General features: G+C 38.5%; 1 protein-coding gene across 1 annotated transcript in view; it reads left to right on the top strand.

Moving 5' to 3' along the window:
• The first annotated feature begins 5,424 nt into the window (after window positions 1-5,424).
• Window positions 5,425-12,843, top strand: part of LOC137265774 (hydroxylysine kinase-like) — a 70,008-nt gene continuing 62,589 nt past the window's right edge. The window contains exon 1 of the mRNA XM_067801226.1: window positions 5,425-5,487. The gene's annotated coding sequence lies outside the window, so the exon portion shown is untranslated. The remainder of the gene's footprint in view (window positions 5,488-12,843) is intronic.

Consider the following 12,843-nt stretch of genomic DNA (forward strand, 5'->3'; position numbering starts at 1 on the left):
GGTGATGTGTTCCTGACATTTTGTCCTGGTTATGATCATGGCGGCTCTGTGTTGTACAAGCTGGAGATCGTGATGCTGATTGGGCTTTTGACTCTGGTGACATTGAAGAAAGGAAAACAACAACTGTCAACTTGCAATCGCAACGTATGTCATATTTGGGACTTCACTTCCTTAGTAAAGTACAAATTCTAGTACTTTTGGGGTTGAGTCCCATCCGGGATTCGAACCCGCTTCCTCAGAGTCAGACACCCAAACACCAGCACACAAAGTCAGCCGCCTATCCCGCTCAGCCACTGCGACTTTGCTGACTTTGTTTGCTGGCGATTAGGTGCCTGACTCTGGGGGTGCGCGTTTCTGCACTTTACAAGGAAAGTGAACCCCCAAATATGACATATGTTGCATTTGACCACTTTCTAAATGGCATTGTGTAATCACAACCTGCAATCGCCTATTTTGAGAATCTGCTGCCTAGTTCCAATGATCATGAACTCCGATTTGTTGTCGCTGAGTTTCAGATAGTTGTTGGTCATCCATATCATGATGTCAGCGATACAGTGCTCCATAAGATCAACATTAACTGGTGCAATTCCTATGTAGAGTTGGTTATCGTCTGCGTATAACCATGGAATTTTATATTGTGACTTCGGTTGATATTGCCTAGTGGAAGAATTACAGTGAAAACATAATCGGACCAAGTACAGAGCCTTGTGGTACGCCAAAGTTAGTTTCTGTGATGAGTGAAGTCGCATTATGGACCGTGATTCCCATTGCTCCATTTTACAATTGGGCCCAGAACCATTGTAGCGCTGTTCCTGTGATACCAATAGTGTGTTGTAACCTCTGCAGTAGAATGGTGTGGCCCAGGGTGTGTCGAAAGCAGCTGAAAGGTCGGGTAGTACTAGCAGCACAACCTCTTGCTTGTCCATATGTGTCAAGATGTCATTCTGAACTCTGAAAAGAGCTAGTTCAGTGCTGTGCTTTTCCTTGGACGTTGACTGAAAAAATTCGTTCAGATGATGCAAGTTCATATGACTCTTCAATCGTCTGAGAACAACTTTTGATAGAAGAGACAAGTTGGAAACAGGGCTACATTTATGGGGGTACACATGGAACAAAATTGTTATTCCTCAGTTGTGGTCTGAAATGGCTTCTTTTCACGAGGTCGTTACTGATCTTGAAATCTGGTGGTGAAAGTCGGTACCAAATAATGATAATAATTAGAACCCATTATAAAAAAAACTCACTCATAAAAGAACACATTAAACATCACAGCAAATATTTCACATTAAGAAATTTGAAACCATGACTTTTTAGCGCGATTCAGACAGTACTTGTGGGTCATGTTGCCCTTTAAGTATGATGGGTGCTCTTCCTGTGTCTGTGACGGAGCTTGCCCATATAGTGTGGGTGCTATGCCCAATAAGAGCAACAACAATCCTGCAAAATGTGCTACTCCTGTGTCGTTGCCAGAGCGTGCCCGTATAATGCAGTTGCTATGCCCAACGAACAATAACAAAAATAATCCTACTTCAATAACTTCAAAATTCTAAAATCATGAATATTTCTTAATACTGACACATGATATTATAAATGTGTTTGTGGGTGGCTTGAACTAAGAATATCCCTATCCTGACTTCAATCTATAGAAGTAATTTAGATCACATCGTTCACATGCACAAAATACATTATGGTATAGACATGAGAAGGTAGTAATGTACTGGTCTATGATCAATAATACATGGTTGCACCTATCAACAATAAATCATTGTATATCCTGAACTGAGTCCATTTAAAGTACACACAGATGACTGAAGCCCTGATGAGCTGTCATGTACACGATGTCCATCTCGAAGATATCCGTGCTGTGGTTTCTGTATGAATACAGTCTCCATATTGATGGCTATGATCACATCTTTAAATTTGTATGCGAGACTCATGTGCGTGTTTGGTCTGTGGTATCTCGCTGTTTCTTCCTTAACTTAGGTTAAGGTTGTACATTAGGTGGTAGTTGTGTGATGTTCCATTCATCACGGCGGCGTTGAGGATCCATGTTGCAGTCTCTTCGGGTTGACGTAAACCCTGGGGAATCTTTTTTTATACATGATGTTAATGGTTGATACCACATAGAGAGGTATCAAGATCGGGAGTAAGCTGAAAAGATACTCCAGCCAGGTTCTGACACCAGCTGTCAACTCGTTCATATGTGGTCGACGTAATTTACCAGAGAATTATACATGCAATACTTTGACGAAGTTGAGTTCAAACTTCTTTTGTTGGTTACACAAGACCTGACATAAACAATTATACATGAGTGATAAGTGTAGTTTTACGCCTCACTCAGCAATATTCCAGTTATATGGTGGCAGCATGAGCATCGGTCTGCGCAATGGGAAACCAATGACATGTGTCAACCAAGTCAGAGAGCCTGACCACACGATCCCGTTAGTCGTCCCTTACGACAAGCATAGTCGCCTTTTATGGCAAGCATAGGTTGCTGAAGGCCTATTATATCCCGGACTTTCGCGGGTCAAGTATACATGAATGAGTTGAGCGGTATTCCAGCTCCACCCCAGCGCATTTCCATCGAGCGGCATTATCCTTCTCGCGGTCGTCCCTACACAGTTAATGGAATACCGGAATTGACTTTGACAATATAGCTGTGAGCATATATGTACAGTATTTGACAACAATGGACAGACAAGGACTCAACAATGGGCAGGTAGAGAAACAATAGCACTTACTTGTACAGTTGGTGTGATGACAGACACAGCCAAGAGGGGTGACCAATGAAGGCCTTAAATGTCATATACAGTGGTAATTTACGGAAGTAACAATAACAAGCAGGGTGACTCACAAGGCAAAGTAGTCTGAGGTAGTGATAAATATTAATGCCGTTTATATGATAACAAATAAGTCTCAATTGGCTTGGCTACACATTATTTCTTTTTAGAATATTTGAACGATGCATGGCTGTCCTGAATTAGACACTATAACAGAATCTATACATATTTTTGCCAAAAAATAAACATGATACAGGGGACAATTGGAAATGTTATATCGATTATATGTCAGAGCGAATATGATTTTTCGTCATATATTATACGGTTACTATAGTTTCCATGAGTTACATTTATGTATTTCCATAATAACCAGGGATTGGGAAAGGCAGGGGCCATGGGCCACATTAGAATGAAAAATGACCCATTAAAATTTGGAAGTTTGCTTTTGATACAAGGGCAGTGGCCCATTCTAAATTCAGAAAATGGCTAATAATTCTGAAAATGACCCATTGTCAACGTTATTTTTCCCAATCCCTGAATAACATTTATTTTTATCAATCTGAAGGTCGCCCAATTCAATTGGTGTCCGCACATCCTGTCAACGCACCTGGATACTACTTCCAAGCAACATATATCAATTCTTCTTCAGTTATAGCGCAAACAAGTTTCTTCTTTGCACATAATTTGGCAGTGACCTTGCAAATTATTTCAGGGTCCCTAAACGAACACACACGTATTTACGAATGATTGAGACCGTTAACACAATTTACGCAAATATGCATTTATGCAACTAAACTGATTACAAAGCACGTCCGTTATATTACAGTTTGTGTATTTCAATTTACGTCATTCTCATCGCCCTTTACGTTTTATTACAATTTGCGTCAGTTTACGAATTGCTGCAAGTGTAACAATTTACGTTATAGTGCAATCTACGTCACAACATGGTTGTTTCGTCTTCAGACCGTCTTCAGACGATTTGGTGTTTCGACATCGAAGTGTGAGCTGAACAGGAGCTACATATTTCTCACAATTACTGTAGAAAGGTGACAAACACAGGACCACTGCAGACCTTGCGCATGGATTTGCTGAAAGAAGATACTGATTGAAATACAATCGACTTGAATGTGAAACGATTTGTTTACATTGTTTGCAGAATTAAGGACGTTGTTACACTGTTGGTACAATGAATTTGTTATTGTGTTCCGATGAATATGAACAAATGATATAAAGTCACGCCCACCAATGCAGACTGATTTCATAGCAACGGAATGTTGTTTTATCCGAATCACAGTCGGGGCAAAATTCACTTATTAACTTAAACTACAAATGCGAATCACAGTTTCAGCATCACTGACAGTAAAACCACTGAGGCAGCGACTGTGCACTTCAGCTTGGCGTTGAATTTACACCTGGTTGTTTGACACTTGCTGTGTTCAGAGCAGCCACACATAGCAAACCCCTGTCCACCATCTAGAGATGAAATGATATTTCATGAAATGACTGAAGAAGATTGATTGTTGTTACACAAAATGACGCGAAATAGATGACACTAGGTAGTCATTTCACGAAATGGCTGAAATCTTTAGTCATTTCATAATAAACTGATTTCACAATTTGCCTGTAACATATACAAATAAGATGTATATTGCTATTACATGCCCAGCAGGTGGTCGGCAGTTGATATCATATGAAGGCTGATGTATAGGAACTTGGAGACCAAAATTGTGCCCTACAGACGACGCACTAAGGGACGTAACTCCAATTTGTTATTGGCCGCACTGAAATCGGTCGCTCTCACCCACTGTTTTCAGACAGGCCTAACCAAATGTTATAACCCATGCAATGTTCTTCCTCACATAAACAGAAATACGCTTATGTTTTAGGCCACATATTAAATATTTTTGTTTGTTATCACTTTTTCACACACACACACACACACACACACACACACACACACATACACACTATTGGGCGAGCGAGCGGATGTTATTTTTATATTATATTTTATTTTATGTCCAAACATCCTGATTTCTGAAATTTACATCTTCACTCAGACTGAACATAAAATATAGAAGTGTAAAAAATTAGATTAATTAATTAATTAATTGACTTTTAAAAGTGAAACTTGCATTTTCTGTAGAATGAAAAATCTAAAAAAAATCTTATGTTCGGGTGGTAATGAGAAACAAGAATATTTCTATATATGGCTTTATATTCAACTGGCAAGCTAATCTCGAAACTTTCGTAACCCAACGAATTCTTTAGCCCATTCTTAACACATTGGCTACGATCAAAGTTACGAATTCTTCAGGCTACGAACGTTTCGAGAATAAGGGCACAGCTCACTATTCTGATGTCTCAGCCAGCATTTTCACATAACAGTTTGTAATCCGATATCTGTGACCCTTGTGTGTCCCGACATCCGTCTCTTGTTGTCATATTTACATAATAATACAACTTGTGTATATATGATCCCTATACAGTAATTATGGGGATTTTTGTGAGGGAAAACAGAACTATTGTAAACACAATAATTAATGCAAATATTTGACAAGAAATCCGCACATCCTATTTTTCAAGTACAATGACTGGGTTCACACATCGCTAATACAACTAGGCTTCACAAAACGGGTGGTTTTCGATCAGATTGTTGATTCAAGGGAGAGAATCCAGTGACAGCTGATTTCTCTTCGGGGCGTGGACGGTAGGTTTACAAGGCTGGTTACAGTTAGTTGTGGCAGATTTAGAAATTGTTTCAAAGTTTCCTTTATCTCTTTCCGTTTGCAAATCCACCGTATAAAGCTGCTAAGGTGTGCATGTACTTGTACGTAGATTTGTTACTCTGAGGTCATATATATATATATATACCTGTATCGATCAAATAGCATGCCTACTGACGTGTACAATATGAAAAAGTGCTAACAGGTAATTTCCATGAGGATAATTCTAGCACGTGTAACGATTTGTACATTTGAAATTATGCGTATCATGTTTCACAGCCTGTCTCGCAGTGGAAATGCCTAAAGTTAGATCTAGGCAGAGAAACCCTGGGCAATGTGGCTGCTGACACGATTACCTTTCAACCGCTCATAACCTTTCACCCTAACGGTCCATTTAACGACTGTCCTGAAGTTCTCGCTTTCCTTTAATGTAGCAGGTTGACCGTAGGGAGGAGGGACTAAACATGTACTGATGTATGCATGGCCTATATGATGGCTGACTCCCATAAGTCAGACCTCCCATAAGACAGACTCATTGATGAGTACACAAATTCCCTGAGCCATGCTGCCCAACCCAGATTGAGCTAAAAATGAAACATACAGCTTTATGGATTACAACGTCATGTTTATTATCTTGAGCGACGTTTCAATGCAGATTCTTACATCGTTTTCAAGCTAAATGTGAATACAACCAATCAATGAGAAGTTTATATACATGGTATGTTGTGACAAACAGCGGATTAACATTAACAACAGCGTGTGATAGAGTAAACAAGTGGAACATAATTGGAGGAGGCCAGTAGGGAGCTAAAACAACAATGAGGACTAGTGATGAAGCCAATGAGTGGGATGAGTAGTAACAACAGACATGCTTAGATAGTCTATGGTTTGATCAGTTCTTCATAGGCCGATGGTATGTAGTATCCTTGGTCTCCATTAATCAAAGGTTTGTGGCGTCGGATTTCGATAGCTTCCAACAGTTTCCTTTTTGTGAAGTCCTGGTTTTTGGTTGACAGGACTTCAAATTTGTCGAACTTGATGTGAAAGAAGTAGCTGACCCAGAGTCACTACAGAGTATAGTTTAGTTTTACACCGCACTCAGCAATATTTCGGCTAATTGGCAGCAGCCACAGCCTGTAGATAATCAAATCTGGACCAAATAATCCAGGGATCAAAAGCATGAACATTGATCTCCTGTGAAATATGTTGGGTACATTTTCTAGCAAAAAAGTCAATTGTACCATCTACCAGTCAGTTGGTAATCGATGACATGATATTCTAACCAATGTTTAAGCAACTTTATGTTTTTTCAGGTGAATGTTGTTGGTAAGAATTCAACATCAGAACATCAGTTTTAAAATTAATAGATTATAGAACCTACCCTTAGATCATGCGTCTAAATCAGATTGCCACTTCTGTATGAACAAATCAATGAGACTATTCTTTACATTATGGAATGAAGTTGCTTTTTAAAGATTACTGCATGGTGTGTGGCAGGTAATTTGCATGTATACGATTTTCATTTTAAGACAAAAGATTAAAAACAAACACTGACGAATGTGTGATGCAAGGTGAGTGTCAAATCTATGTTCTAAGTGATTTCTCGACCTGCTTGAAAAAATGTCAAAATCAAGTATGGGACCCCATGCATGTGTATGGGGCTACTGTGTTGTGCACATACATATTATGCATTGTATTTAGGGGTGGTAATAGGGGGAAATGGTGGTGCATTCATAAGATGTCTGTCCTTGAAACGTTTGTTAATGTTTACACTTCCCTTCCAAATTGAAACTTCATTATCCCCTACTTTGTTTCAAGAGTATATCGTGTATATGTGAGATCCACTTTTAGTTATCTAGTGATGTTAGAGACGATTATGATACCATAAATCAGATAGGTTTGAGGATTTGCCTGACGTCAATTTATTCCAAGTTAAAGTTTCCATGATTTACAAAATTCAGTAAATATATCCAAATGTAGACTAACAGCTAGTCTCTGAAATGAACATATTTTACTGAAAAAACGTTCATAGTGAAAAAAAATAATATAATGAAATGGAGCCCTGAGACTTTCTTCATTTTCAGAGACTAAACAAATCTGCAGGGCGATAATTTCTTGGAATTTCTCAACACATGCAAAGATTCTTATCACCCATTACTGACACGCCACTGAAGGTGTATGTGACTGGACTTTTTATTGCCCCCAACATCACCCTACCCAGGCTGACCCCTACTCCCTCTCAGTGTGGTGTGGGCAGCTCAGGGGAAGTATCAAGTGTCGCAACCGCATAGCTTAGGGGTAACATCTCTTGGGACTAACACTATGGCTGGAAAATTGGATGTATCCAAAACTCCAACAAAGATATCAAATATAATTTTTCTGTCAAATCAAAATACTATGTCTGCATTATATACAACAGTTTGAAATCACATGGAACAGGAGAAAACTGTTTATTGGAAGTAGTAACACAGAGCCATGTCTTTGATTGAAATGTTTTACAAGTAACAGTTAACAGGAAATGTTCAACACACACAGTGTGTAGAAAATGTTCACATGGCGTCACTCATATGGACAATACTTTGTGCCGTCTTGTAAAACCCTTTGAAAAGAATGCCATCTATTTGTACCAGTCCCGTGGAACTGAAGTCACCAAACAACTGGTCAATGATATGCGATGTTGTACAGATCCTGAAGCAAATATATCCAAGAAAGCCCATGCAAGTATAGAAAATGTGGCAAGTTTAGATTCCCTTAGCTTCTGAAAGTGAAGACAGTCTCAGTCTCCATTTTTCAGTATTCCAGGAAAGAAGATCAGGAATCTTGGATAAAACCGGACACATGTTGCCTCCCAGTGAGGGGACAGGGCAGGAGGTCCTAGCCAAGTGTGGGGCTATGGGGGAGCTGTGGGGGAGCCTCCCCATGAATTTATTCTAAACACCAGTGACAGCTAGAGATCAACTGATAATTACTAGCCATATACTGGCTGTGGATTCAGCAGATTGGTACAGACCCTGAAGCTAAGGAAATCTAGACTTGCCACATTTTCTAGACTTGCGTGGGTTTTCTTGGATATATATACTTGATGGTCTGTAGGACAGACTAATCCAAATGGTATTTTAAATGATCTTTACAGGTTGCCAATATGACAGTGTTGTCAGCACAATGTAATACAATTAATTTCAAGTGTATGCATAGTTCTCTATTGTAAAAAACAACTCATGAGGAGGAGGTAAAATATTGCTTAAATTGTCATTTAAATATAAAGTAAAAAGAAGAGGATATAAGTTTTCTCCCTGTCTTTTACCTTTAAGACAACTGAAATATTCTGATGTTTTCCTTTACATGCTGCACATGATTTTTTACCACCATACATAGATTAGATATTGTGAAAACATTCACCAGTTTTGTTCTAATTTAGTAATTGATCCACATTCCAGATTTCCATACATTATTGAAAGCTTTTCAGAAATCTATGAATGCACAAAATAACATTTCTTCTCACTTTTTAAAAGATGAGTAATGCTGAAAAGAGTAAAAATATGGTCAGAGGTCAAAAATCCTTTCTAAGCCTACTGTTGTCTTCCTTGTCTGTGCGCATACCATTATAATATGAAGGGTACAGCTTAATTAGGCCTTATGCAACCAACCAACCATAGTTTCAAGCAGTCTTTTAGGACATGTGCCTTATGGGAAGATGCCTCTATGATTAGTGCTATAGGGGGTAGGTCGAAATGGGTTTCTTTTAATGCATCAGTCTAGATCAAGTGAACGTAATCTAGATCGAGTGAAAGTAATCTAGACTGAGTGAAAGTAATGACCCTCGTCTGTTTTAGTGCTAGTGTATAGATTTGTAAAAATAGAGACTGCTTTCACTATCTGTTAAGTCCTTGTGACAAATTTTCTCAGAACCTTGTCTTCCATTTGTGGTTTTTATTTCATTTGTCACATTTTGTGACTGGTGGCAGTATCCATTGCATTTTTGCTGATTGTTTGCTGTGTTTTTCGACTAGTCCTTGGTCGTACCGTTACATTGGTGGCTGTGGTGGCAGTTGGAAAATTTGCAGCATGCATGAGTTTTGTGATCTATTTATGACACACAAGATGGAAAAACAGTGTCATCCGTGATGACAAATCAAGCAGATGAAGCATATGTAAATCAAGAAAAAGGGAGATAAGGAAAAAAGGGAGTCTGTTAATAATCAAGACAATCCATTACTGGACATAATGAGCATTGATTTTCTGAGACATGATGGCAATGGACCCGCATCAACCAATTCAGACAGCCGGACTTCACCCTCTATCAGTGTGTCAGTTTATGTAGAGTGAAAGATGGGGCATTGCAAACATATTCAGAACAGGTTGGTTTGTCCGCATCTAAAAATTCCAAGGATGGTGATCTACAAATTGGAAATTTCTTGGCTTGCTTTGTACAGATCAATGACGACATACCTTTGAGATCTCAACTCACATTTATTGCAACACATGATGATGTACGTGATGACATACCCTCAGCCCTGTCTATAGTTAAGAATGTCTGTTGGTGTGTTCTATCAACATGGTTGGCCATGGCTATCTGGAACAATCAGCCATGTTGTTGTCCTGTGAACATCACGTAAACATTACTTCGATGTATTAACATGATGTCACTTTGTTTTCAGTTAGAGAAATTCCTTAACCTGAAGGTATTTTTGCCCTTGGAGTTTGTTTGTATCGTTTGGTGTGTGTTAGTGTCCAGCAAACTCTGGTGCACCACTCTGTATTATTGGTTGTGTGTGTATTGTAGAAGGACATTTTGGGGCATTTCTGGTTATCATGTCAATACTTTAAGATTTATGGTAGTTTCAGTTTTGGAATAGAATTCTTTAGTTTAGAATTTGAATTTTGGAACTTACTTAACAATTTTGGAAAAACATTTGGTTTTGACATTGTTGACATTGTTTTGTTGTTTTGGATAATGACATGTTGAAGTTAGCTTCTGGGAGACATTGTTTGCTAATAGCTTGCTGACTGAGTCTGTTAGAATTAAAATTTTATTGTGTTGTTTGACAAGCAGGATGTTGTGATGAAGTGGTATTGCTATGCCCATTAATTCTGCCATGGAAATTGAATGAATGTTTGGGAGTCTGTATGATACATTTGTTAGAGGACCATATGGTTTTTACCCTGGTCAAATGTGGCACCAGTTTGGCCAGAGTTTATGTATGTTAGCCTGTGTTATGTTTGGGTTTGTTTGTATGTCTGTTGCTGAGGAGACTTTTGTGTTTAAGAATTTTGGTGTACATATGAAGATACAGGATGGAATGGTGCATTCTAGTTTGCTTATTTAGCTTTTGTTCTGTTATGAAGTTTTGTTATGCATTGCAGTATTGGGGTTTAAATAGCCTTAAAATGGGTTTATGAACTTGGGGTTTAGCACTTGTAAAACAATGTATGGTATGGATTTACAATTTCTTTATTATTTACAATACAGCTTTTCTGGGCTGCTTCTTGTCCTTCAGTTGTTGTATTACTGTACAACATCTAAATGAGCATCAAGTATTAAGACTTATGTTGGTGTTTATGAGTTGTTTCATTGAGGGGTTTGTTTAGGTTGATGCCTAAAAGTATATGGTTAACTGTACTCATCATAGTTCTGAGGGGATATTATTAGATAAGTGAGGTTCCTTTCTGTGTGATTGTTTTTGGAGCTTTGTATTACTTTAACTTTACTGTATTGTTTATTGAGTCGTTTCCAGTGTTGTAGTCTATGCAGCTGTAGTCTGTTTGGGACCTAATTAATGATGTGCATCACATGATAACAGGACCTGTTTGGGTTGTGATATCTGCTTCACCACCTACAAGCAAACATGGTAGTATAAAAGGTATCTTTACATTGATGAATAAGGTTGAAATAACATTTCGCCTTTGAATGTATTTGCAAAACATAGTCATCTTTTGTACCCATTAATATTTCCATCTTTATTATCATGATAACAAACAAAACCAATCTGAAGTACAGATTCTTGTACTTTTTTTGGGTTGTGTCCTATGTGGGATTCCAACCCACATCCTTTAACCAAACAGACAGTAATGAACTTGGAGAAAGTGGAAACAGATCTAAGACACCTCAGAATTGTCTACCATTGTCTGTGCTCCCTCATATTCTTCTGTGTCTCGCTGTACAACACATGGGTTACTAGAGTCACCATTGATTTTCTTGGATTTGGAACCTTGACATTTATTAGCCTCTAGAATATTCTTTGCCTGTCAATATATCACTACTTCTGATTTTTTTTGCAAGGTAATTTCACAATGACAACACAGCTTTGTGAATTTTCATGCCATGGTCGATATTTCAGATTTATTTTGTGTCATGAGGACAAGTTGTGGTTCTCATGACCTTTGCACTACAATTGTTTATAACTGTTAGTGAATCTGTTGCTTTTTCAATGATGAAAGGCTGTTTTATCACATATTTACAATTTATAAAGAATAATATGTTTTTGGTAATCTGGATGGGACTTTCACACTGAGATTGTGTTGGTAAATACAATAAATTAATCATGCCGGGACTGAGTTTCATCATGTTCCTAGAAGAATGAAGATTTTTTATGGATATCAACTTCTTTATGTGAGAACACAACGTTTCGGAGTTAATGCTTACTCCTTCATCAGGTGATTGAGAATGGGGCACAGAGCTGTATTTATATGTACAGGTGAAACAATAACAAAGTAACAAGTGGAATGAGTTAACGAAAGCTGGAAGCCAGTATAAACAAGCACTGATAGGAAGCTGACAGTTATGATAACAATGATGGAAGCCAATGGTAATGCATTACAGATGATAGGATATGTTTACATAACACAGATACGGGGTAAGGACGATGTACATGATTGGGGATAAGGATGGAAGCCAATGGTGATACATTACGCATGATTGGATGATGTTTACATAACACACGATAGGGGGCATGATACATGAGGGTTGATGAGCATGTTTACATGAGGGTTGATGATGTACAAACACAAGTAGGTAAGGATGTACTTGGGTAGATTGGCTATACATGAATTACATAGATAGAATGTACACAGATAGATGAGATTAATTTATCAATAAGTCCCAGGCACTTGGTAGGTACACTCCTTGGTCGCGGTTGATGGCTGGTTTCTATCTCCGGATCTCGATGGCCTCTTGCAGTTTCCTTTGGCGCCAGTTGTTGTTGTTGGTAGATAGTATCCTAGTGTCCTCCCATCGAATTGAGTGTCCAGGGTTCTTGAGAATGTGTTCAGAGATGGCTGATTTCTGGTCGAGTTTGCTGACTGAGGTCTGGTGTTCCTTCATTCTGGTGTTGATTGGTCTC

The sequence above is a fragment of the Haliotis asinina genome, chromosome 15, assembly GCF_037392515.1.
Source record: "Haliotis asinina isolate JCU_RB_2024 chromosome 15, JCU_Hal_asi_v2, whole genome shotgun sequence".
In the NCBI taxonomy this organism is placed as follows: domain Eukaryota; kingdom Metazoa; phylum Mollusca; class Gastropoda; order Lepetellida; family Haliotidae; genus Haliotis; species Haliotis asinina.